The following is a 26,630-nucleotide window of genomic DNA, read 5'->3' as shown; positions in this document are numbered from 1 at the left end:
GTTATATAAAATGAGACCATGTTAGAGACATAAATCAGGGGGGGAAACATTTCAAATCCAAGGTAAACCGTGGCTAAATGTTCTCTGTCTGGACAGCTTGCCCTCCAGGAGATCTGAATTTACCCAAGGTCAAATGGAGACCAAGGTCAGAGGCAGAACCTGGAATAGAACCCTTAATTTCCAATTGGCCTGCTACAGCTCCTGGCCCAGTTTGAGAATTACACTCAAGACTAAAACAAGCACTGTATCAGAAATCTGTAAGCCTTGAGTAAAATGAAACAAATATAGAAATGCCATCTTCCAACAATTAAATTTAGGATTTGATGAGCTGGAGGGATAATAGCGAGATGATATCGTGTGTGACGTGTGACACCTGAGCTATCTCTGATGGGAATTCCTAAGGAATAGGCAAGCCACCTAGAGGTTTGAGGAAAACCATAGTTTAAGATACTTTTCAGGAGACTTAAGCCAAGCAAATCCTCATGCTAATATAAAGCATGAACATTGAACAAAATAAGACGAAAATGGATTTCTGAGTAACTGAGAGGGAATTGGATTTAATGCTGTGGCCACACATTGCCCAAAGCTGGAAATGGCCTATATTACTGAAAAACAAATAAAAGTTTTTAAAAAGACCTTGGAAATTACCTGCATCAAATGAACCCTGCTGCTCTTGATAGAGCCTGTCTCAACTCTATGACCCTCTGGGCTACTCAGAAGAATCTGTCTTTTTAACAGCCACTTGTTAAAGAGGAAAAAGGGAGACAAAGCCTTGCCTTTACAAAGAGAGAGATCAGAGAGACAGTGGGAGTAGGAAAGATACATAGTCTATTGAATAGAGAGGAGATGAAGGGAGACCCTTTCCAGATTGAAGACAACTGAGTAAATTACCCCTTAAATATGGATTACCTCTAAAAGTAGCCACTACCGAAGTATTCTAAGAAACTCTCATTCCGTGGTCAAAGTTTGGGAAATTCTAAATGCTCTATTTTTCTCCTAAAGGGTTTACGATACACATCAGTGTATTAAAGGCAATGAGAAATCCTGCAGTTTGGAGACCTTTCTCAGCATTTAAATTGGCAGACCTGGCATTGACCTGGTCTATCTTTGAGGCTCATGCCCTACTCAGTAGTCCATACTGCTTCACTGTAAATGAACATTTTTTAAAAATTCTGAAATGCTTAAATAACACATAAAAAGAGAACATAATGAAATAAACACATCCATTTGCCCAAACCCGAAATGAACAAATGTTAACATTTTGTCATGTATGTTTCTTATTTTTACATAAAGGAAAACATTACAGATAAAGTGAAATCCCCCTTTGTGCTCCTTGTTTGTCTTCCTCTTTCCTCCCCAGAAGCAAACACTACGTTGAAATCAGTATGTATCCTTATCGATCACATTTTTCTATCTTATAACACATATATGTTATGTATATATACATCTATTTCTGAGATAAGTAGTACCTAGCATAAGTATGTATATGGATAAAGAGTATCTGGTATCTATTTATCTAAGTATGTAATATCTAAATAAATAGAATCTAGTATTTTATTTTTTTTAAATGCTATGTAAATGCCATCATGCTACATGTAACGTTCTATAGCTTCTTTTTTTCACTCAATATCACATTTCTGAGAGCTGATCTACTACTTTAATTGTTGTATAACATTTCGGCTTATGAAGAAACATAATTGATTTATTTATTCTCTTACACATGAACAGTAAGTTACTTCCAAATTTTGCTATTACAAAACACTGTTGCAATAAAAATTCTGTTCGTGTGTCCTTATGCACCTGTATTCCTTATCCTTGTCCTTATATTCCTGTCCTTATATTCCTGAGGGCATATACCTAGAAGCAGAGTTGCTGGGTCATGGAGTTTGCACACGTTCAATCTTACACAATACTGCCAAGTTGCTCTCGAATGACCTTCTAATACTTACTGTGTTTAGTCCACACACTCTTCCAAAGCACAAGGCACTATGAGAAAAGAAAAAGGATTTTGCAAAAAGAGTGTCAGCAAACTGGTGTTCTAAGCTCTAACGGTGGTGTTAAGAGGTCAGTGAAAACTTCTGAGTCTTAGTTTCCTCAACTGTAAAATAGGAATAAAAATGCTTTTCTGATCTTATCCCCTGGGCTTTGGTGAACAAACAAAATTGTGATTGAGCTTTCTAAACTAGGAAGTGCCGGATCATGTTAATTACTTTTGTTAATGAACACATACACATAACTCGGTCACCTCCATTCATCAAATATCTGCATGTCTACTGTGTGACAGGCACCAGATGAGGACTCAGCTCATTCTCATGTAGGTTAATAACTATATTTACTTTATTTCAAATTCTTAAGTGCCATGATGCTAAATACTTTATGGGGGACTCCTGGTTGTTTATGATTCCAAAATTCATCTGTCAATTGGTTATTTGAAATTAAAAACCAATTTTTCAAAAGGACGCTATGATTTAGTGGTCTGGGTCCAAGCTGCCTTATAAATTGTCTGAGTGTATGGGAACTGACATATTGTGGACCGCTGGCTCTACACAGCAGAAGTTGTACAAAATAATTTTGTATATGATATATATATATACAAAATTGTACTTAACAACTCTGGCATGTAAAGTCTTAATAATTTCATCTCAGCAATGGAAGTTTGAGGTTCAGAAAAGTAAATTAACTTGGCTGAGGTCACACAACTAGACAACAGTGAAGTCAGGCTACGAACCTAGAACTGATGCTACACATTCTTTTTACTACTTTACGTGTATATGCAATGCTACTTCACCGCTTGTAAAACTGAGTCCATAGGAAATGAATGCCAGCAAATGCCAGTAAAAGGCAGTGGTGGCTCAGAGAATGCCTGCGCCCTGGCCAGAGCCACCTCAGTCTCCCATGAACTCATGGGCAGTCGATGAGGCCACTCGAGTATTAGCTCTCTTTCCAGTAAGGGCCCCAGAAACGAAGGACCTGTAAAGAGAAAACATATTTTACTGGGATTAGAGACAGAACTGTTTCCCCATTTCTGTCACAGCGGCGTGACCATCCTTGTAATGACTAACAGCTGTAGAGCTTTCTATAGCTTCCATACGGAGGTATCTGTAAAATGTAGAAAGATGAAAGGAAATCTTGATGTATGATGGTTGGGACCTTAGAGACTGCTTTCCCATCCTTTTTTTCCTTTCCAAATAAGAGACTCATAAATCAGACCAAATGTCTACACTATACAAATTACTATAAACCTGAAGTTATGGGAGAAAAATGGAAATTAAGCATGAAACTAAATCCCTTTAAGAGCAAAGTTTCTTTTTATCAAACTTAAGTAGGCTCTGCTGATTTTAGCATTATTTTAAATAGTTAACATTTTATTTGAAGCAGTTAGAACTGCTACCAATTAGAACAGGTAAGAAGAAGAAAGTTCCTGTTCACATTAGCAAGAAAAATTATAAACTACCTATAAACAAACACAAAAACAATGAAGAGTATACACCAAATCTCACTTAGGAACATAGTCTGGTTTTGATATCATTGTTAAGTTAGCCTTACAAAATATGTTGGGTGGTTTCCCACCTCTTTTTTAAATATTGTTTGGAACAGTTTGTATAAGATGGGAATTATCTGTTCCTTGAAGGTTTGCTGGAACTCACCCATAAAGTTATCCGGGTCTGATGCCTTTTCTTAGGAAAAATCTTTGGCTTCTGTTTCCTTTTTTTTTTTTTTTCTTATGTTTATTGGCCTATGTTGTTGAGTTCATCTAATAATTTATATTTTCCTTAAACTACTCTGCTTATTTAGGTTTCAAATGCCTTAATACTAAGTTGTCCCATAACATTTTCATAATTAAAAAAATTGTTAAGTCTTTTTGTTTGTCTCTATTTCCTTTTCTTCCCTTTTTGCCTTACTTTTATTTGTATTTTTATTGTTGACACTATTACAGATGGCCCCCATTTCCCGCCCCTCCTTTGCCCAGCTCCAGCACCCCCCACCCCCGCCTTCACTACATTATTGTCTGTGTCCACGGGCTATGCATATATATGCATATATGTTCTTTGGCTAATCTCTTCCAGGCCCCCTGCCCCCGACCCCTCTGAGATCTGTCGGTCTGTTCCATGTATCCATAGCTCTGATTCTATTTTTTTCATCAGTTTATTTTGCTCATTAGAGTCCACATCTATGTGAGATTATATGGTATTTGTCTTTCTCTGAGTGGCTTATTTTGCTTAGCATAATAATCTCCAAGTCCATCCATGCTGTCTCAAAGGGTGATAGTTCCTTCTTTTTTACAGTCCCGTGGTATTCCGTTGTGTAAATGTACCACATCTTTTTTACCCACTCATCTACTGATGGGCGCTTGGGCTGTTTCCAGATCTTGGCTGTTGTAAATAATGCTGCTATGAACATAGGGGTGCATATATTCTTTTTGATTGGTGTTTAGGGATTCTTAGGATATAGTCCCACAAGTGGGATCCCTGGGTCAAATGGTAGTTCCATTTTTAATTTTTTGAGGAAACTCCATACTGCTTTCCACAGTGGCTGCACCAGTCTGCATCCCCACCAGTATGGCTACCATCCATAAACTAACAAACAACAAGTGCTGGCGAGGATGTGGAGAAAAGGAGAACCTAATGCACTGCTGGTGGGAATGTAGACTGTTTGTCTCTATTTTCATTTCAGAATGTTTATTTGTGCTTTCTTTTCTCACTGATTTTTACCCCTGAGAGTATTGTTTATTTTACAGACTTTTCAAGAACCAGCTTTTGGTTTTGTTAATCAACTCTGACTTTTGGTATTTGTGCATTTTTTAAATTAGATTTTGCTTTTACCTCAATTTGTTGGTTTGTTCTTCAGCCTTATCCAGCATATTATTTACTTCACCTAATGAATTTTTATTTTCTTTGTGTATACACAAATACACGTACACATATATACATGTATATATATATACACACACAAATACTTCCTTCCAGATCTTTAATAGTTTTTTTATATTCACCTGTTCCTTTTTTATAACACCTGTTCTTATCTCATAATTTCTTTTTTTTTTTATTGCTGTTCAAGCACAGTTGTCTCCATTTTCCTACCACCACTCTTCCCTGCCCCACCCACCCCCACCTCCGACCTTTAGTCCTTCCTCACTTTGGCTTTGTCCATGGGTCCTTTATACATGTTCCTTGACAACCCTTTCCCTTCTTTCCCCCATTACTCCCTCCCACTTCCCCTTTGGTTACTGTTAGTTTGTTCTTTATTTCAATGTCTCTGGTTATATTTTGCTTGCTTGTTTGTTTTGTTGATTAGATTCCACTTACAGGTGAGATCATATGGCATTTGTCTTTCACCGCCTGGCTTACTTTACTTAGCATAATGCTCTCCAGTTCCATCCATGCTGTCACGAAGGGTACCCTAAGAATCTTGAAACACTAATTCAAAAGAACCTATGTACCCCAATGTTCATAGCAGCACAATTTACAATAACCAAGTGCTGGAAACAACCTAGGAGCTCATCAGTAGATGAGTGGATCACAAAATTGTGGTACATTTACATAATGGAATACTTCACAGCAGAAAAAAAAGAGTTCATAATTTTTCTTTACCTTTTTAAAGGTCTCAAATTGTTAATTTAAAGTCTTTTGTGATTGCTTTACTGACTCTATTTCCTGAGAGTGTTTTTATTAATTAGGTGTGTTGGTCCCTGTTGAAGTGTAGGTGTTTCTCAGGGTTTAGTGATGTTTGGTTGTGAGTTCCTCTTCTGCCACAGAATTCTCATCCCTGTGTCCTGAACTTAAGTGGCTTATCAGGTTGGGTGCCTGCCAGTAAGTGAGTTATTGCAAAAGTAGTCTTAATTTATTGCTATGACCTCTGCTCTCCATTTTCTTCTACAGTTTGGCCTATACACCAATAAAACTATTTTTCTGTTCTCAAGTAACAATTTTTATTATTCCAATATTTAAATACATCTTTTATTCCATTTTTGTAGGTTTGTGTTGAGAAGTAGATTTTAGTGCATGCTCATTCAACTTTATTTGTATTTCTAACTATCGTTGCCATATCTAGTTTGATATGATAGTATTCATCAAGAAAAAGTTCATTGGCCTGGCTGGTGTGGCTCAATGGATTGAGTACCGGCCTGAGAACTAAAGGGTCACTGGTTCAATTCTCAGTCAGGGTACATGCCTGGGTTGCAGGCCAGGTCCCCAGTAGGGGGCATGAGAGAGGCAACCACACATTAATGTTTCTCTCTCTCTCCTTCTCCCCCTCTTCCCCCCTGTAAAAATAAATAAAATCTTAAAGAAAAAAAAAGAAAAAGTTCATGATAATTGTATCTTCATTGTGTCAAAAATAATTATTTATAATAGGTAATGTCTTTCCATGAATTTTGCCTTGCAACTAATATTACAATCTGTTTTTTCTTCATTGGATTTGAAACACCTACCACTGCTACTAATATTGCTTTTAAACTTTCCAGATGTGTTATCTATATATCCCTCATCAAGAAACAAATAATTACATTTTTAAAATCTACCTTGAGACTCTTTTAATAAATTAGTCCATGGATATTTTGGTTAAAACTGGTATATATAATCCATAATTATATGTATACCTGTATATCTCCATATCTATTTATATCTATATCTACCTACCTCTATAGATATAGATAGATATGGAGATATACAGATACATATAGAGATATAGATATCTCTATGTATCTCTACCCATGTAATATGAAAAATAGAGGCATTTATTGAAGGAGATACATGATACAGGAAACATTGTACATAGGAGAATGATGCCTCAGTCCCCTTGAAAGTTATGAACTTCTTGAGGAAATCTGGTTCATTGGTAGTGGTAGTGGTTTGAATCAAGTTGGTAGCAACCGCAGCACAATCTTCTTTCTGCTCTGGTAGCAGAAGCTGTGAAATGAATTTTGCCATGACATATTTCATGCCAAGATCCTGCATCAAAATCTCAGACACAGTAGTTTTTCGAATCCCCAGATCAACTTCTAGTTCTCTCACTATCAGTCACCGATCTTTGTTGATTTTAGCCCGTATACATTCAACATTCTCAGGCGTTCTGCTTGTTGCAGGCCTCCCAGAATGTGGATCACTTTCAACAGATTCTCAGCCATCTCTGAAGTGTTTGTGCCACACTTCTATCTGCACTGCACTGATTGCATCATCCCCAAAAGCCTTCTGAATCTTCCAAATACTTTCTGCAGAGGAATGTTCAAGCTTAGTGCAAAATCTGATGCAGATTCATTGCTCTGCTCACTCAGTCATTTTCAGTGTGACAGCCACACAGTGCACATGCTCCCTCAATGGTGTCTACTGCCCCCACTGACTAGTACAGTGAAGTCTTCACTGTTCACATATGTGCATTCCAGTCCACTCTCCTTGACTGCCAAAAGCAAAGGATGATGAAGACAGTACTCAGGGTGACCATTACTTGGTGAGACGAGGTGAAGTGCAGATGAGGAGGGGCACACAGAGGCTTTCTATGTATGTGTAAGAGTTTGTTTCTTAAGCTGGTCAGATTTTATTTTATTTTTTTTCTTTCAACTGTACAGATATTCTTTCATGTACAACTTATTTTTGCAATTGTTTTTATTAAAAAATCAGCTTATACTAAAACAAACAAAAACAAAAAATAATGGATGGACTTTTCCTGGACAGACCTCATACATATAGGTATGATATATGTCCTATAACATATAAATGATCTGTAATAATGTTACACTGAATTATTTTGAATTTTTCTTGTTATTAATCCTATAAATTCCTATCTTTAAGATTTTCAAAAGCATTTTGTAGCCTCTAGTAATTTTTATCTTGATTAAGAATGAGATAGTACATTTTTAATACTCTAATTTTTCCCCATTCTTCCTTCACCTCATTTTGTGATTTTAGTTGATATAATCTTGGATTTTAAATCCAAATTATATATAATACAATGATTTTAATTTTGTGGTTTTTATTTTATAAAAATTTGAAATATACATTGACTTCTATAACCATATTTACAGTAATTTCGTCTTATCTACTTTTACTAGCTTAAATTCTTATGCCCAAAATATTTATACTGTTACTTTGCCAGGCTTGACCGTTTTGTTTTGCTGCATTACTCAGTAGGTTAGAGAATGTCTTCAGATACCAGTGTTAAGAAAGGTACATTTTAGTCAATTTTCTCAGTATATACATAGACATAAAGTCTATTTTTTCAGTCTATTTATAAAGTCTATTTATACATTTATGCATATATATCTGTCTTATTTATAATTGTATTTAATACACAGTTATATTTGGAGAACAAATTAATACAATAACATTTTAGTACTTTCCCATATAAAAAGGGTAAGATAACATGATTGGATACAAAATTCTTGGTTAATGGTTCTTTCTCAAAATTCTATAGACATATATTTATTGCTATAAAAAAAAGAGCCTACATTTTTCCCATTATTGCTTATCCTGCCTGGATTTTCAATGGATTTTTCTTTATCCTCTGAGTTCAAAAATCTTACTGAAATAAACATCAGCTTAATTATATTTTCACTGACTTTTCTCCTGGAATGCAATGAGCCTTAAATCTTTAAACATTCATCTCAGTTAAGATTGTTTTGTCTTACATCTTTAATTAAAATTTGATTCCATCTGTGCTTTTTTCTTTTCTTTTTTTTTTTTTTTCAGGAGAAAAACTTACTTGTTTTCTGGTTCTGTGAGTTTAGCTTCCATATCTGTTACCTTTTCTTTTAATTTTAAATTTCTTTAAACTTTTCTGTTGGAGGAGAACAGCTCAGGGTTATCTTATGTCACTTACTGGATTTTGTACAGCATCATTATACTGTCTACTGCATCCAATGTGAATTTTTATTGAATTATGGTTTCAACAACATCTTTATTTTGTCATTTCCTTTTTTATCTCCTTCAATTTAGTTTTTTACTTAAAAAAAAACATATCATGTCATATTTTATTGTATCCTGGTAATTTATTGGTACATTTTAATTGCTGCCTAATCTTCCAGAAGAATTTTCTGTTCTATCTCTGCATATAGCCTGGTGCTAGTTAACCAATTTCAAGCATAACAATGAGAATGGTCAACCTGGGCAGTGATATTCAAAGTGTGCTCCATGGATAGGTACAAACTGCAATTATTTGTTACTGGTCAGCAACAAGATAAGCATGCTTATCTCTAAACTGTTATCAGTGCACAGTGAGATAAGGCCTTGTTCTCTGATACTTTGATCTCACAGTATTTATTTAAAGCTCAATTTCTGTCATCCACTGTTATTAGAGTTCTTTATTTCAGCATCTTCCTCCTATAACACATGCAAACACATGCACATATGCACAGAATGTTTTACATTCTGATAAGACCTGTGTGTTACAGGGGGGAGGGTTGTGAACCTATCAGGATTACACAGGAGATGAGGGACATAAGAAGAAGATCAAGCTTGGAGGTTGCTGGCACTAAATCAAATGCTAGTAGGGGTTCAAGTTTTTTCCTGTCATCTTCATAACAGGGCTTGCTGACTGACTGGCTATTAAGGAGAAGGGAAAGGGAATACTTCAGGATATTTCCCAAGATTCTTGATTAATGACTGGGAAGGTAGAGAAGGTGGTATGTATTAAAGGAGGGGGATGTTTGGCCCAAAAGAGAATGATTTAGGTTTATTCTCCTTTGAGAATGAGTAACTATGAGATACCGTTATAACATCCCAGTAGAAATTTCTAGTAGGCAGATATATGTACTCTGGAACTATGGACTGAGCATTTAGATTTCAACATCATCGGCATATAAACAGAAACCATGACCATCAGTGAAACCACCTTGAGTAGGATGAGGGAAAAGGTGGCCCAGGAATAACCCAAAGGCAACCATTAAAGGGTCAAGTAGAGAAGGAGCAACAAGGAAAATGGACAAACACATAGCTAGAGGTATGAAAACTATCAGAAGAGTGTAGTCAAGGGAGCCAAAGGAAGAAAAATGCTTTAAGAAAGAGGGATTAGCACAGAAGGACAAATACCATTTGGAGGTTAAGCCAAGGAAGTACTGAAAAATCAACTCTCTTGATTCTGGAACTAGGTTGACTACAAGCCTAAATTTTCAATGTTATTGTGAGTTGTTTCTAAATCCTTTAATTTATATGTATTTTTGTGGGATATCAAGAAATTCTGCAGTAGAAGCTGTTCTCCAGCTGACTTTCAAAACAGAAGTCTACACTAGTACTGGTTTTTTGTTTTGTTTTGTTTTTAGTATTCTTGCAATTCTTCTTTTTTGGTCAAGGACCATTTGGTTGCAAATAATAGTATCCCATTCAAACCAGGGTAAGCCAAGAGAGGAATGTTTTTAAAATAATACAAGTGTAATTCATAGAACCCAAAGTCAGGAAGTCTAGTGAGGCCTCATGGGAGACTGGAATGAGGAACTGGAAAGTTGTCAGGGACCAAGATAGCTACTTTCTCTCTGTGTCTGTCTATCTCCAGATTCTGTGGTTTCTTGTCTCTGTTTTTCTTTGTTCATCTTCTTAATTCATCCCTCTCTGCAGTCTGGATCTCTATTTTTCCATAAACATGAAAGAAAATGCCCCTCAAGGCAGTTCTACAGATGCCTTCACTTTTAGCACACTCTGAACCTACACAGCATTTCCAGGTCCTTATTCCAGTTTTCAAGGAGAAAGAAATTGATTGGCCAAGATTTGATCATGTGTCCATGCTGGTTGAGTCTACTGTGAGCAGGGCAAATCATGTGTTCTTTTCCCATTCTGAGACTATGGAGTCAGAGAGCTGACTCCAAGAAAGAGGTATAGACAGGTAACTAAACTGGCTTCTGCATCTTCCTTATCTCACCTGGTTACCCTTTAGGCTCATCTTATTGTTTTCACATTTCACCTTGTCATATTTTCATTTCAGAATGTTCTCTTCTCAAGATTCTCCACTGTTATCTTTTAAAAGCCCATGTCTACTAGCATCTTATTAAAAAGTCTCTGGCTCCCATTGAAAAATCTTTTTTGAAGATAATGATCTTCCTATTATAATCTTCAGAAATGTGGGGTTTTTTCCTGCCAAATTTTCATAGGCCTAGAGGATTCATTTTTTGGAAAGTATATATTTATATTCCTTGGAGACTTCTCTTTTCTTATCCTGAAAGGAGGAGATATCTAATGATTGATGATTATTAATAATAGAATATGAAGCTTGCACTTGTCCTCACTCAAAAAGGTTTGGACGTGTCTCGATGTCAAAATCTATAAAGAGGAATCAGGGGGAAGGGAATGGACACAAATTAGGGTGAACAAGTTCTTGCCCAAACACCATCATCTACCAAACCTTCTTCAGTTGTTGCTCTAATGGACAGAGCAATGAATCTCTCTACCCTGGTGCCTTTCCCCCTTATTCTCTAAACTAATCAAGAATAGAAAGAAAATCTATAGTCCCCAACAGGCTCTCTATTACAAATTCCAGAATATCAGAACTATACAGTAGATGTTCAAATAAGTAAGTAAATAAAATGCAAATTTGATCATGTCCTTCACCTGACAATCTATAATCCTTTAATGTGCCCTGGATGCAGGAAGAATTCAAGTTTCTTAGTTTGGAATTCCAAGTCGTTAATAAATTGACCCCTGCTTCTTCTATTTCTAGGAGAGAAGATCTAGCTATATCCTTGTAGGCATCCTAATGAATCATATCAATCTACCTGCATGCCACTATAGACAATGCACTCTCACACTTCCATGTCTGTATTACCTGGGTCATTCCCTCTGCCTCAAATCTTTCTCCCTGCCTCCTTCTGTCTGCCTGATAGACTCTCATTGAGCCCTCCAGCCTCGGGTTCATCATAACCTCCAACATTTGGGGCAATTGTCAGAATTAGACCTCCACTGTCACTTCCCCCACAACACCTTCACCTATGTCTCTATTAACACACTTGTTGGAATCGTTGCACTTTGTTAGTGTTTACTTGTCTGTTTCCTAAATAGACAGAGCTATTTGGAGTTACAGACCACATATTTTTCATCTCTGTATATCTAGCTTCTGCTTGGAACCAGAGAATTCCACAAATGTTTAATGAACAAATCAATTACTGTCTATATAGTAAGCTTGAAGGTATATAAACAGAAATGCTGTGGTTGGCAAAATAAGCCAAAGTCATTAGTTAAATATTAATTAATTCAGAGGTCCCCAACCTCTAGGCTTTGGACTGGTACCAGCCCGGACCTGTTAGGAACCTGGACGCACAGCAGGAGATGAGCTTGAATATAATGTGCTTGAATCATCCTGAAACCATCCCCCCACCCTGGTCTGTGGAAAAATTGTCTTCCATGAAACCGGTCCCTGGTGCCAAAAAGGTTGGGGACCGCTGGATTAATCGACTAGCCAACTGTTCAGTATTACATGACAACTAGTTTTCAAGAAGCTTGAGCCGTTATAGAGTCTCTTAATCCTAATTCAAAATAACACATCTGGATCCATGAAACCTAGCCAGCTGTTAATTATGTGCTCAGAGACAGGATGGTAAATAAAACCTGTATGTATTGGCAAAGCTCTTTAGCCTTCCCTTTGTCACCTGAACCAAGAGAAAAATGGATCTTTCTAGTAGCTCATGAGGGAAATACTAATAAACACTCTCTTCATTTGTATAACATTCTGAAACTTACAAAGTGTTCTCACATCCAAGATAATCTTTAAAACAATCTTGTGAGTTAATTAGAGTATCATAAGCCTACCTTTAAAGCTCAAAAGGTAAAATGATATACCCAAAGATAAATCTGCCAAAGGGAGATTAAAAGCAGTACCCAAGTTCAAGTCTTAAATGCCTATGTTTGAATCAGGTGCTCATTTCTTTTAATCGGTTAGCAGAGAAACCTAAGCAACAAATACATTCGACAGCTTGGTTCCCAGACAACAACAATATCAGTAACAGTGTATTTGGTTTACAATATATATGCTATTCAGAAGGTTTCACTTCCTTTGGTTTGCTTTATACAACAGCTGTGCATGTAGGCTAGACAAAAACCCTTAGGCCTGTTTAGTTGGTAGGATGTCTGAGCTCCACTGGGACTAGGTGACTTTCCCCAGGTTTCTTCAAAGTTTGTCAGTGACAAACCTAACTCTTGATTCTTAGCTCTATCTATTCCCTTTGTTAACCAATATCTTGATATAACTAAAAGGCTCCACAGTTATTATAGAGTTAACCCACTCTTGAGAAATCAAGAAAGATAAATAGAAGTAATTATCTGATGTCTAGACAGCTCTAGACTTGTCTAGATAGCAGTAAAGCCCTATGACGCAGTCCCTTTTGTGCTAATTCCTCAGGGGAGTGTCCAAAACATATCTGTCTTATCCCTGGTTATTCTTTATTCAGAGTAGCTTCACACTAAGTATGAGATGCATGTCTACATGAATGGGAAGTCCTATACTATTTTTTCTTGGTAAATTTAAATGGCTTCTTTTTTAGGGATGTATTTTGAGCTTCATGAATGCACACATTTTTCTCAATCAAACTTTGAGTCTGGGATTTGGCTATTTCTTCCTCTCCTCCTGAGCACATGTACTCCCCCCAATTTACATGCCCGCTTCTGTGCTTGCATATACAGAACATGAACAAATATGCACAGAACTTTTGTATAATCATTCCTTGTATACACAAACTATTTGGACACACACACAAACACACATGCATCTTTGGATTATACACCCTTTCCCCAACATGAGGACACATACGGACACACAAGACATACACCTAACACTTTGGGTAATGTCTCTCCTTTTACTCATACCCTACCCCACCTCCCTCTAATTAAACATACACATATACTTGTGCCAAGATTCACAGTGAGTAAGAGTCATGTCAACTTGCAGCCTGAATGTGACTGGTACATTCTCTGAACTTCACCCAAGGGACTGAGATTGCTGCTGAGCAAGAGAAGAGGGTGGGGGTTTTCAGACTATAGAATAGGGAGTTAGGGCAGTGCCATAGGAAGAAAAGACAATGACTTCCCTGTCAACAAAGTCAGAGGCCATAAAATAGTCCCAATCAGGGTCACCTATCCACAAAAGTCTTCCCAACTCAGATGTCACAATTCTTCAAAGAAATTCCCCAATACTGAGTCTGGACATCCTTAGGGTCTTCTTTCATCCCAGAAAGAGATCACATGGAATAGAGGAGAGACCACTGAACACTAGAGACACAGACCTAAGCTTGCAGCCTAGATTTGCCCCTTAAACCCTTTCGACATCAGTTTCCTCATGTGTACAAAGGAGATAATAATTGCCATCTAGTGCTGTAGTAAGAATTAAATGAAATATGACAACGTATATGAAATGCCCATCAGGGTCTCTGACTTAGTAGGCTCTCAATTAATGATAGGACAAAGACTGTTATATTATACTCTACAGAACATGAGATGTTATACTCAGCCATGTTGTCTAAAGGGTATTTATGGGGTGGTTTATAAAGAAATGGCATTTCAGGTGGCTTCCGGCCAAGATGGAGTCGTAGGTAGACACCCTGTGCCTCCTCACACAACCAAAAGAAGGACAACAACAATTTAAAAACAAACAACCAGAACTGACAGAAAATTGAACTGTATGGAAGTCTGACAACCAAGGAGATAAAGAAGAAACATTCACCCAGACCGGTAGGAGGGGCAGAGCCAGACAGCCGGGCAGAGAGGACTCGTGGCAAGGCAGCAGCAGGTGGACCCAGCGAGGTGGCGGATTGTAGAGTGGGGCAGGCCAGGCTGCAGCTAGTAGACCCCACAAGGTGGTGGCTGGCAGACCCCGTGGCCCCACATTCATGCATAGATAAACCATGAGGAACGGCAGGGGAGCGAAGCAGACCATGCAACCCAGGGCTCCAGCACAGGGAAATAAAGCCTCAAACCTCTGATTGAAAACACCTGTGGGGGTTGAGGCAGCAGCAGGAGAAACTCCCAGCCTCACAGGAAAGGTTGTTGGAGGGACCCACAGGGGCCTGAAGTGTGCGCAGGCCCACCCACTCAGGAATCAGCACCAAAGGGGCCCAATTTGATTGGGGGTAGCGAGGGAGTGATTGAAAACCTGCAGAGAGTGGAGCAGGTGCCATTGCTCCTCTTGGCCCCTCCTCCACCTACAGCGTCACAGTACAGCGACCAGCGTTACCCCACCCTGGTGAACACCCAAGGCTCTGCCCCTTTACAAAACAGGCATGCCAAGACAAAAAAAAAAAAATGGCCCAAATGAAAAAACAGATCAAAGCTCCAGAAAAAACACAACTAAGCAACGAAGAGATAGCCAACCTATCAGATGCATAGTACAAAACACTAGTAATCAGGAAGCTCACAGAATTGGTTGAATCTGTTCAAAAAGTAGATGAAAAAATGAAGCCTATGCAAGTAGAAACAAAGGAAAATGTACAGAGAACCAATAGTGATGCGAAGGAAACTGGGACTCAAATCAACAGTGTGGACCAGAAGGAAGAAACAAACATCCAACCAGAAAAGAATGAAGAAACAAGAACTCGGAAAAATGAGGAGAGGCAAAGGAACCTCCAGGACATCTCGAAACGTTCCAACATCCGAATTATAGGGGTGCCAGAAGGAGAAGAGGAAGAACAAAAATTTGAAAACTTATCTGAACAAATAATGAAGGAGAACTTCCTTAATCTGGCAAAGGAAATAGACTTCCAGGAAGTCCAGGAAGCTCAGAGAATCCCAAAGAAGCTGGACCCAAGGAGGAGCACACCAAGGCACATCATAATTACATTACCTAAGATTAAACAGAAGGAGAGAATCTGAGAAGCAGCAAGAGATAAGGACACAGTTACCTACAAAGGACTTCCCATAAGACTGTCAGCTGATTTCTCAAAAAAGACCTTACAGGCAAGAAGGGGCTGGAAAGAAGTATTCCAAGTCATGAAAGGCAAGGACCTACATCCAAGATGACTGTATCCAGCAAAGCTATCATTTAGAATGGAAGGGCAGATAAAGTGCTTCTCAGATAAGGTCAAGTTAAAGGAGTTCATCATCACCAAGCCTTTATTATATGAAATGTTAAAGGGATTTATCTAAGAAAAAGAACATAAAAAATATGAACAGTAAAAATGACAGCAAACTCATAGTTATTAACAACCACACCTAAAACAAAAACAAAAGCAAACTAGGCAAACAACTAGAACAGGAACAGAACCACAGAAATGGAGATCACATACAGGGTTATCAACAGGGGAGTGGGAGGAGGAGAGAGGGGGGAAAGGTACAGAGAATAAGTAGCATAAATGGTAGGTAGAAAATAGACAGGGGGAGGGTATGGATAGTATAGAAAATGTAGAAGCCAAAGAACTTATAAGTATGACCCATGGACCTGAACTATAGGGGGGGAATGTGGGAAGGAGGGGGTGGGCAGGATGGAGTGGAGTGAAGGGGGGGAAATGGAACAACTGTAATAGCATAATCAATAAATATATTTTTAAAAAGAAATGGCATTTCAGCTAAATTCCTCATTGCAACATTAAAAAAATTAAAAGGAAAAAACAAAATTTCGATTCTAGATAAAAATTAGTCAAGGATTTAGGAAATTTTTGCATGAGGCTTTTATTTCCAAGTAGTTAGAAGAAAAGATTTTTGCTTTGCTGGGAAAAATTCAACTTAACCATGTAAATTTTGTAAGGAAAAAAAAAGGCAAAAAGCCCAGAGAGTGGCAACAAATAACCAGTGTGACTATAACCTCAGAATGCATGTCCTCAATGGTTTTTATGTTGTCTGTAGAAAAATAAGAAAAGGATGTCTCAAAGATCACTTGATAACTTAAATGATCTACACATCAGACCACCAGGTAATGCGGTCTCTATGATAGAGTGGTAAATAAATTGGAATTGGAGTCAGATGCTTGGGAAACTTATGAAGACTTAATTTGTCCATCTATAAAATGGGTTTAATATTAGTACTCATCTAGTGTCTTATTATAAGGATTAATTGAGATATTTCATTTAAAGTGCTTAGAACAAGGCTTAGAACCCTTCTTGGTCCTAGTTGCTATTATTTTTACCAAGCTCATAGGTTTATTGTAAGGGTAAAATTAATACACTATAAAATATTTTTAGTTTTACAAAGTATATTTAATATCAAGTAGATGCATTTTGAGTGCCAGGGAGGTGCTTCTAATTCAAATGTTCACTTTTATCCAAAGCAGACCTCCATAACATTTTATTTTAATTTTTGTTTGCATCTAAGAAATTAGAATGCTGGGCATGCTCTTCCTTCTACCCCTCGCTCCCCTCCTGTCATAATCACCAGGCTCTACTGTGCTTCATTAAAGAGAACCACGCCCACTCCGCCTCCACAAAATGTCAAAATGAAACATGATTTTAACCAGAAACTGCTTACCAGAGATATTTGCAAAATATTTGTGCTCATCTGTCAAACTTCTTGGCCAAATATGGCCATCCAACAAAGCTCTAATAAAACATGAAATAAACCTTTTCATAAAACATTAAATAAAGCCATAAAAGTTAAATAGCTCCTAATAGGCAACTATATAACATGCAGCCCAGCTCTTGATCATTAACTTTCAGTTGGGCTTGGAGGGAAACCTTGGCCATTCTTCTAAGCTGCCCATCTTAGAGTGTGGAATTGAATCACTGGTATTGTTTGTAGGATTCTCTCCACATTGAAACATTCACAAATGTTTCAATCAACTTGAATCTAAGACTATCAGAGTCCTCTCACCAAGGTAAATTTAATTTGCAAAGAGACTTATTAAATCTCTTGGAATTCCTGCATTCGGTCTGAGAAGGCAATGGAATTGTTTTGCTTATTTCTCTAAGTGTGATATTAAGGGAGAAGCGGATATTCTTTTTGACTGCCCAGTACCCACTTCTCATTCCCAATAGTGCTCTATCTCTTTTCAGGGAGATTCCGCTACATGGATTGTTGGAGTCGGGTATCCAGAAAAACAGGCCCCACCTTTCCCCAGAAAAGCATGGATCCTGTGAGCAAGCTATGCTGATCAGCTTTTGCCTCCCAGGACTACTGTGAGTCTTGTCAGAGTGATACCAACAGGAGGGGACAGGAAATAAACAGTGGTGCCCAGTGGTGCTCTCATTGCACAGAGGCATCCTGATGGACCTGTTCAATAGTCCCTGATGCCCACCCCCAAAGACTTGCTCAGATTCCTCTACTCATTACCGTCCACTCTCTAGCCTTCTCATTGATTCTGTGAGTACCCCATATTTTAATAAGTGTTTTTTTCTGCTCAAGTGTTTTAGAGTTGTTTACTATTGCATACACCAAAGGATCCTCATTGCTACAGATTAGCAAGCAGTAATTGTCTTGATTCCTATTTATTTTCAAGAAAAATAACACACATGGTACAGGAAAACATCACCGAAAGTAAGAATTACACAATGATGATTTGTCCACCTCACCATTCTCCCCATCCAAAAGAAAAAAATCTACAGTTTGCCTATTAGAGATTACATCTAAAAGAAATAAAATCAATGGCAGTCAAGATTACAGAGAATATTTAACAAAAGGAAAAGCATAAAACTCATATCAAAAAATTTAGCTGAGAAGGTATAGACAAGAAGTTTCTATTCCACACAAATGATTTTAAATTCCCTAATAGCTGAGAACTTCATATAAATATTTGCCTAATGGCCTGAAAGGTACTGAGAAGAAATGGAATCCCTGTGAGCTGAAACCTTACAGATTACAGTTGGTGGCTCCAGATTGTTTGAGGTTAAGAGAATTTATGATTTATAAAAGACTAGTATTGTTAGCCCTTGCATGAAACAGCTACATCTCACAGGCTCCTTTTTACCAGGAGCCGCTCCCTGGAGCCAAAATGATATACAAATGGAATGCCAGCTTCTATACTTTGTTCAAATCCCTTCACCTTTCAGGCCAAGTTACCTTAAGTGAAAAAAAATCAGTTGGAAACTTGGGAAGTAAATTGGTATTTAATATGATTCCATCAGATTCTTTTCTTTCCCCTGAAGTCTTACTCACTGAAGAAGTCTTAGTTAAGAAGGCAGGGAAATGGTCTAAATGCATATGAGATGTATTAAATATCTGACAGGCCATTTGCAGGGTGACCTTACCAGTGAGCCAGGATGGACACGAGCCTGTAATGAGACTCAAGGACAGCTTGAAGCCATCCCCACCAAATAATGGCTGCTGTCTTTTTAAAAACTCTCAGAGGTTCACATTGTAGATTTCCTTCCAGTTTCCAGTGGTATGAGAGACACCGCCAGTATAAATCTTGTTGTCACAAAAGAACAAGTTATAGTATATATTCAACCACACACACACAAAAACTTTCAAATAACATTAACTTAAACCCACAAAACCAAGGAGAGTCAGAAGCAAAGCTGAAACCCTGTCCTTAAGTCACCCCCATTGTGTTTAGATCTTGAAGAATACCAAACTCATCACAAGTATCACCAGGGCTGTGTCTGCAGAATATTGAGACAATAAGTCAAATTGGTTTAAAAAAAGAAAGAAAGAAAAGAAAAGAAGAGAAGGGAAAAGAAAAGGAAAGAAAAGAAAAGAAAAAATATTTCTCATAGTTCAAGTCAGGTTGACGAAGAAAATACAAACCGGTCTCTTTTTGTGAATTTTCTTCTCAAGGTGTGGACTTAAACACACTGTCCAACACCCAGAGAGTACCAAATGCTGAAAGAAAGGGAAGAGGAGGCTTGGTGCAACTTGGAGATTTCTTCCCAGGCATTATGTGTTCCAAGCAGAGGTTTTTATGAAATAAGTTTTACTATTGTTTGGCTTAACAATGTATATTCTCTCTTGATTGATTCATAAATAGATTTTGGAATTATATTTTTTGATGGTCACTTGATCTAAATCATTAGGATGCCTAGCTATCTTTGGGAATCCGAAGAACTACAAGCACTATCAAATATGAGACAGGAATGCTGTTCATAAGGCAGTAAAGCTTAGTGTTTAAGGGCCTGAGCTTTATAGCCAGAGAGATCTGGGTTTCAAACTCAACCCAGCCGTCACTTACCAACTGTGTGGCCTGGGGCAGGGAGCTCGCCTCTCTGAGTGGTGGGTATTTTACCTATAAAATAAACACCCACCTTACAAGATTCCATAGAAGGTTAAATGAGCTGTTTGTGAAGCCCTTGCCTGGAGTGTGGTAAACCTTCCATAAATGGTACCTACATCTGTGAGCATCAAACTTTTCCAAAGAGGAAAAATAAGACAAGGGCTCTTTAAGATCAAGATTGGAAGATACTAAAGGTTTCTAGAGGCAGAAAGAATTTGCTTTCATCACATGGAAAGTAAATTTCATAGAGGGAAAAGGCTGCAAAACTGAATCATTCATTCCACAAATATGTCTGATATGTGCCAGCACTGGGGAATTTGAAGATGAACAAGATAGAAATGGTCCCTACCCTCCAGAAAATAACAGTCTAGAGGACATGCAGACCCAGAAATGTGCAATTACAGCCTGGGATCTGCTCAGGGTCCCATCTCTTCCACACAGGGCCCTGGTGCTCCCCTACCCCACCAGACACTACAACAGGGTCCCTCCCCGTGCTCACACCTCACTGCCTATCAATCCAGGGAGAGAACTTGAAATTTGTAACCCAGGCCTTCCTGAGCCATAAGAACTTCATAAGATGAGCAAACCACTTCCAGCCAATGACTGAAGCTTAGAACTTGAACTGTCCTAGGCTGCTGTTCTGAACTAAATATCATGGGCTGATTGTGTCCCCTCAAAATTCCTATGTTGAAGTCTTAACCCCAGTGCCTCAGAATGTGCCTGTATTTGGAGATAGAAACTTTTACAGAGATAATTAAGGTAACATGAGGCCATTAGTGTGGGCCTTAATCCAACCTGAGTGGTAGCTTTATAAGAGATGAAATTTGGACACGCAAACAACAGGGATGCACAAAAGGCCATGTGAGGACATAGGGAGAAGACAGCCATCTCCAAGCCAAGGAGAGAGGCCTCAGGAGAAACCCCACCCACTGACACCTTGATCTTGGACTTCTAGCCTCTATAACCTGCTATTTAAGCTGCCCAGTCTGAGCTATTTTGTTATGGCAGCCCTAGCAGACATGCAGCTGCTTTCTTTAGAGAAGCAGAAGAGGCAAGAAATAGGAGATTTGTGCCTGAGAGGAGACAGAAGTATACTGGGTGAATGACAGAGGGCATTGACACTGATTTCAAAGGTACGTGATGCCAAGTGTAATGGGCCAGCTCTCCAAAAAGGTTTGCTTGGTAAAAGTATGGCCCAACATCATTTTTACCCACCCAAGCACCCACTCACACATAATTACCTACAATTGGTTGGAATATTTTCCTAGTCAAGTCAGCCCAGTCAGGACTGCAGAGAATAGAGCCGGGCATGTGAGAATAATGGCTTATATGGGGCATATACTACATGGCATTCACTGTTCTAAGCACTTTACCTATATTAACACATTTAGTCTTTGTGCAACCTATGTATTAGTCTCCCAAGGCTACGGTAACAAATTACTATAAAGTGAGTGCCTTAAAGCAATAGGAATTTATCGTCACAGTTCTGAAGTCCAGAGGCTAGACTAAAGGCTAGAAGCCCAAGATCAAAGTGCTGGAGAGCTATGTTCTTTCTGAAATCTGTAGGGGAGAATCCTTCCTTGCCTCTTCCAGCCTCTGGTGGTTGCCAACCATCCTTGGTGTACTTGACTTATAACTTCATCACTCCAATTTTTGCTTCCATTGTCACACGGTGACCCTTCCACCTCCCACGTTTCTGTTTTCTTATAAGGACATCAATCATTGGGTTACGGCCCACCTTAATCCAATATGATTTCATTTTAATTTAACTGATACACCTGCAAAGACATGATTTCCAAATAAGGGTGCATTCTCAGGTTCTAGGTATACATGAATTTTGGGGGACACTCTTCAGGCTATTAAGTCGGTACTATTATTGTTGTCAGTTTTAGAGATGGGAAAACCTAGCACAGAGGTGAAATAACTTCCCAAGTTGGCCCAGAAAATCAATGACAGAGCCAAGGTATAGCTCCAAAACTCATGTTCTTAACTTACACTATGCTGCCTCTCAAAACATATTTCCTAAATGAGTGAATAAAATAGCTTGATTATGTTGCCTTAACTTCATTCCTCTGCTTTGCTTCTGCTTTCTCCCTTCTCAAGTCCATCCTTCACGTGTCCATCCATTAGACAGGTCTTTTCAAAACACAGATCTGATCATTTTACAGCAGTAATTAAAAATGCAAATTTGTAAGTTAGCAGCAGCCAATATCCTTCACCCATTGTACTACAAGCTCCATTTGGGCAGGGTTTGTATCCATTTTTGCTCTCTACTGTATCCTTAACAACAAACACAGGTCCCTAGTGCACAACAAGCCTTCAAGAATCACTATTAAGTGGATGGAGGAATGAATGAATGATCTGGGCCATTTCCAGTCTCAGCTCCTGCTGCCTCACTTAAAACTGTTCCCCACCTTTCACCTGCCCTCACCATCCATTTGCATTTTCAGTGTTGTACTCACACATGGCAGCTCATATCATGAATTAAACTGATACACTCAGTGCCTTTGTGTATGCTGTGCCCTATGCCAGCGTACCCTAATCACCTTTCAGGGCCCAGCTCAAACCTCTCCTCCCCAATGGGTACATTTAGACAACACACACATAGATATCACATACATAAATTGCTTCCACTCATAAGCGTGCCATAGAACTTTGATGTCATCAAAACTGCATTTCATTTTCTCTATGACTTCTAGTTGAAAAAGGTTTCTTCCTGACTCCATTCTTGAGAGGTCTTTGTGGGTAGAGGCCATGTCTTCACCATTTTATATCACCAGTGTCGAGCACAATGCTTATCAGAGAGTGGACACTTGATAAATATTTGCTGGATGAATGACTGAATAAATAGTCTAATGTCAATTTGGATGTAAACACAGCTTTTATTTCTATTTTGACTAAGGTTTGACTGTGCATATACAGAATCTAATTCCTAAATGATGAGGCAGCTTCTTGGCTTTCAAAAGTACCCAAGCACAGATGTCACACAGCTAAGAGAAGGCCAACGCCAAGTCTTGGTTCAAAAGCAGACATCCTAGGGGCAAACACTGAAATACAGCAGAGGCCCCTGCCACTCCCTGAATTCTTATTTGTCTATGCGATGGGTAAGTGAGGTGAGGAGATGAAGAAACTGACAGCATGATCCCCGCATCGAGGATTGCTTTTACATAGTTGATATACTTTTATAGCTTTGCTGTTATTTAATCACATCTGGAGTCCATTTCAAAATTAATAAGCCTGTTTACTCACTTCCCATTAATATCTTATGGCAGATAGTATGGCATAGTGGTGAGAGGTTGGGCCTTGGAATCAGAGGAATGAAACATACTCCAGCGTCCCTCCGCATCTGTAATGTGCAGGAATGTATGTATGCATGGATGGCCTTCTCTTGGCCGCACTCCTCTACTTTCTACCATATTGTTTCAACGATCTCCTTTATAGCAAGGCTCTCTAAAGAGTTATTTACCTGTATTTATACATACGCCCCACTTCCTCACCTCACATTCTCTCCAGAGCCCTAGTTAGGCTTCTGTTCCCTCACACTGAGGTCACTCGCAGCAAATTCAACACTGTCCTCCATGCTGTCACCTCCCTGACTTGAGCTGATTTGACTTTCCAGGAACAGTACACACATAAGGATGATCCCTGCCCCCTCCCCCCCAACACTGGAAGCATTTCTCTCCCTCTTGGCTATTGTTAACCTCACTTTCTCCTACTTGCACTGCCTCCTTGCCACCCCCCACTCCCAGGCTGCTCCTTCTCATACTCTGTTGGTTCCTCTTCCTCCCTCTGACCTAGAAATCCTGCTGCAGCCCAGGACTCAGAACATGCTTTCTTTGTTTTTTTCTGTCTCTCTGCCATTGGATCCTGTCTAGTCTTAATGCCATAGGTATGCCGATGACTCCAACTGTCCTCACTTTGTCCTGGGACTTCTCACTCTCTGACAGTTCTCTTGCCAGAGAAAGGCAGTATAGAATAGAGGTAATCATAAGCCTCTTGGAGCCAGGGTGCCTGAGTTTGAATCCTTACTCTGACACTTATTTGCTTTAGTACTTTGAGAAATTTATGGAACCTGTTTCCTCATCTATGAAATGGGAATAATGCTTTATATGATTCTTTTGAAGATTAAATGAGTTGATATATTTAACAAATGTATAGCAGTGCCAAGAACATTGTAGGCACCCAATAAATGATAGCAATTATTACAGCTATTAGTAGTAATAGAAGCATCTTCTCTTAGGTATCAAAAACACATCTCAAAGTTAATGTTCCTGGAACAGAACTCTGGATTCTCCTATTAAAACTCATTTCTACTCTAGTCTTCTCACATCCCTATCCTATTGATTTATCTTATTTTCTTCATATACCTTACTATCTGAAACTTTCTTATTTTTGAGTTTAATTATTGCCAGGAAGCTAGGATTTAAGCTTTAGAAAGGCAAGACTGTGTCTGTCTTGCTCACTGCTGTAATCCCACCACCTCAAGCAGTAACATAGTAGGTCCACAACACACAGCTGCTCAATGAATGGATGGATGGATGAGTGAACGAATGAGTTGACTTGGATTTGGTACCTACCCCCCACACTTAACTAGTTACGGGACATTAGGAAAATAGTCAACTTTTATACGCCTTAATTGGTTCACCTGTTAAATGGGATAGGAATGCTTCCTTATAGGGTTACTGGGAGAGTTAAATGCACTTAATGTGCTTTGTACAGTACCTGCCCCAAAGTAAGGTTTCATTTTATGATAATAAAAAGTGAAAATATTCATTCTATGAATCACAGAATACCCTTTAAGAGGAATTGGAGTTTAAGGAGTATGAGCCGAGATATTTTTGTAAAATAAAAAAGTGTAATATTTAGAATCATGGACTTTTAGAATTGGAAGGAACCTTCAAGAAGAAACTTTTTTATACTTTGCATCTAACACACATGCAAACTGATGCCTGTAGAACTAGGTCATTTCTCCAAGATCACAGGCTTAACTAGAAGAAGAGCTAAAATCCATGTTCCCTAGCCACAAGTCCACTAAACATGATGCATTGCTTTATCTGCTCCCAATTTTTTTGATTTAATAATTAATCTACATGAAAGTACCTCAAACATGAACTTCAGGCTGAATTGGTTTTTATAAGAATATATTGTAATTATTTGGTGGCAAGATATGAGAAGATGTACACATACATGCCCAACATTTCTCTCTCCTATCATTCTTTCATTCATTCTTTGGTTCCTGCTATGTGTTTAATACTGTCCTCGATGTCAAAGAGAATAAGTAGAAGACAGTCTCAACTGTCAAGTTCTATACACAGACTAGTGAGAAAGACAGTTATGTTGGTGACTAAACAATTCAGTTGGTGACTCAACAAATATATGTTGAGCGCCCGCTCTGTACCAGACACTTTGCCAGATTCCAGAAATGAAGCAGTGATTTAGGGTGAGGCTAGGTCACTAGAACAATGGAAACCCAAATAATTCAGTGGTTTGAAGAAGACTGAAGTGAATTTCTTTCTCATGTGACAATTTGAGGCAAGGCTCAGGTTGGTGGGTAGCTAGCTCTACTCCCCTTGGTCATTTGGAAACGCAGATTTCTTCCCTCACCTCTGCCATCCCACGAGAGGCTTTGCCATCCATTCTCTGCATGGTGGACACCGGGGCACAACTGGTCCATCTGGTAAGAAGGGGAAGGAGAAATAAAAGTGATATCCATCATTTGTGCCTGCATTCTATTTGCAGAAATTTAATCATGTGGCCACACATAACTACAAGCGAGGCTGGGAAATGCAGGTAGCAGGCAACTGCGTGCCAGGCTATAATTCTATCACTGTGAAAAGGAGGAATATGGGCTTGGATAGACAGCTAGTCATCTTGGCCTCAGGGAGCAAAACCTTCACAGTTAACTCCATCTTTATATGCTCAGAATCTAGAGGAGAAATGGAAAATAATCAAGTCCTTATGAACTACGGTAAACATCAGGAAGGCAGAATATATGGGATCATAAGAGCATAGGATGGGGAGACTGACCTGGCCAAGTTCAGAGCATTCAGGAAGCAGGGATAGCCCAGGGAAAGGCCTGGAAGCAGCTGGGAAGGGGTGGTTTAGAAGGTCAGACTCGAGCCAGACTTCTGGGCTTGAGTCTTAGCTCTAGAATTTAACAGCCTTACAATCTGGAGTAAGTTATTTAACCCCTTTGTGCCTTTGTTTCCTCATTTGTAAAATAATATTAAGTGTTATTATTATATATTATAGTAATTATTATCATCACTGTTATGTCCTAGTTTTCTTTGTTATGAGGATTTATTGTGCTACATTACAGCATGTACTAAATATAGCTAACTCTGCCTAGCAGTTTGGGGAAACATACATTCCAAGGTCAGGAGGTTAGCAAGCAGTAATTTACATGGGTTAGTGAGTGGTGTATACTTTGAATTTTTTAGGTATTGGTTATGTCAAGTAATTCAAGAATTTCTATGTTTCTACCTTTCAGTCTGTGGAAAAAGCACAGGCTTGACAAAGTATGCCTGATACACGGCATGAGGGGAAACGCCAAACCAGTAAAACGTTGAGCTACGGCCACCAGAGTAGGT

General features: G+C 38.7%; 2 long non-coding RNA genes across 2 annotated transcripts in view; one reads left to right on the top strand and one right to left on the bottom strand.

The window, feature by feature from the left end:
• The window catches only part of LOC123478619 (uncharacterized), a 76,990-nt gene that overhangs the window by 26,519 nt on the left and 23,841 nt on the right, over positions 1-26,630 (bottom strand). The window contains exon 2 of the long non-coding RNA XR_008426563.1: positions 25,645-25,714. This is a non-coding gene — a long non-coding RNA (uncharacterized lncRNA). The remainder of the gene's footprint in view (positions 1-25,644; positions 25,715-26,630) is intronic.
• LOC123478621 (uncharacterized) lies at positions 1,950-26,630 on the top strand. Its single transcript, XR_006653881.3, has 3 exons — positions 1,950-2,064; positions 17,888-18,010; positions 26,531-26,630. It is a non-coding gene; the product is annotated as an uncharacterized lncRNA (long non-coding RNA).

The sequence above is a fragment of the Desmodus rotundus genome, chromosome 3 (genome assembly GCF_022682495.2).
Source record: "Desmodus rotundus isolate HL8 chromosome 3, HLdesRot8A.1, whole genome shotgun sequence".
NCBI lineage: Eukaryota > Metazoa > Chordata > Mammalia > Chiroptera > Phyllostomidae > Desmodus > Desmodus rotundus.
This window is presented reverse-complemented; position numbering and strand designations above follow the sequence as displayed.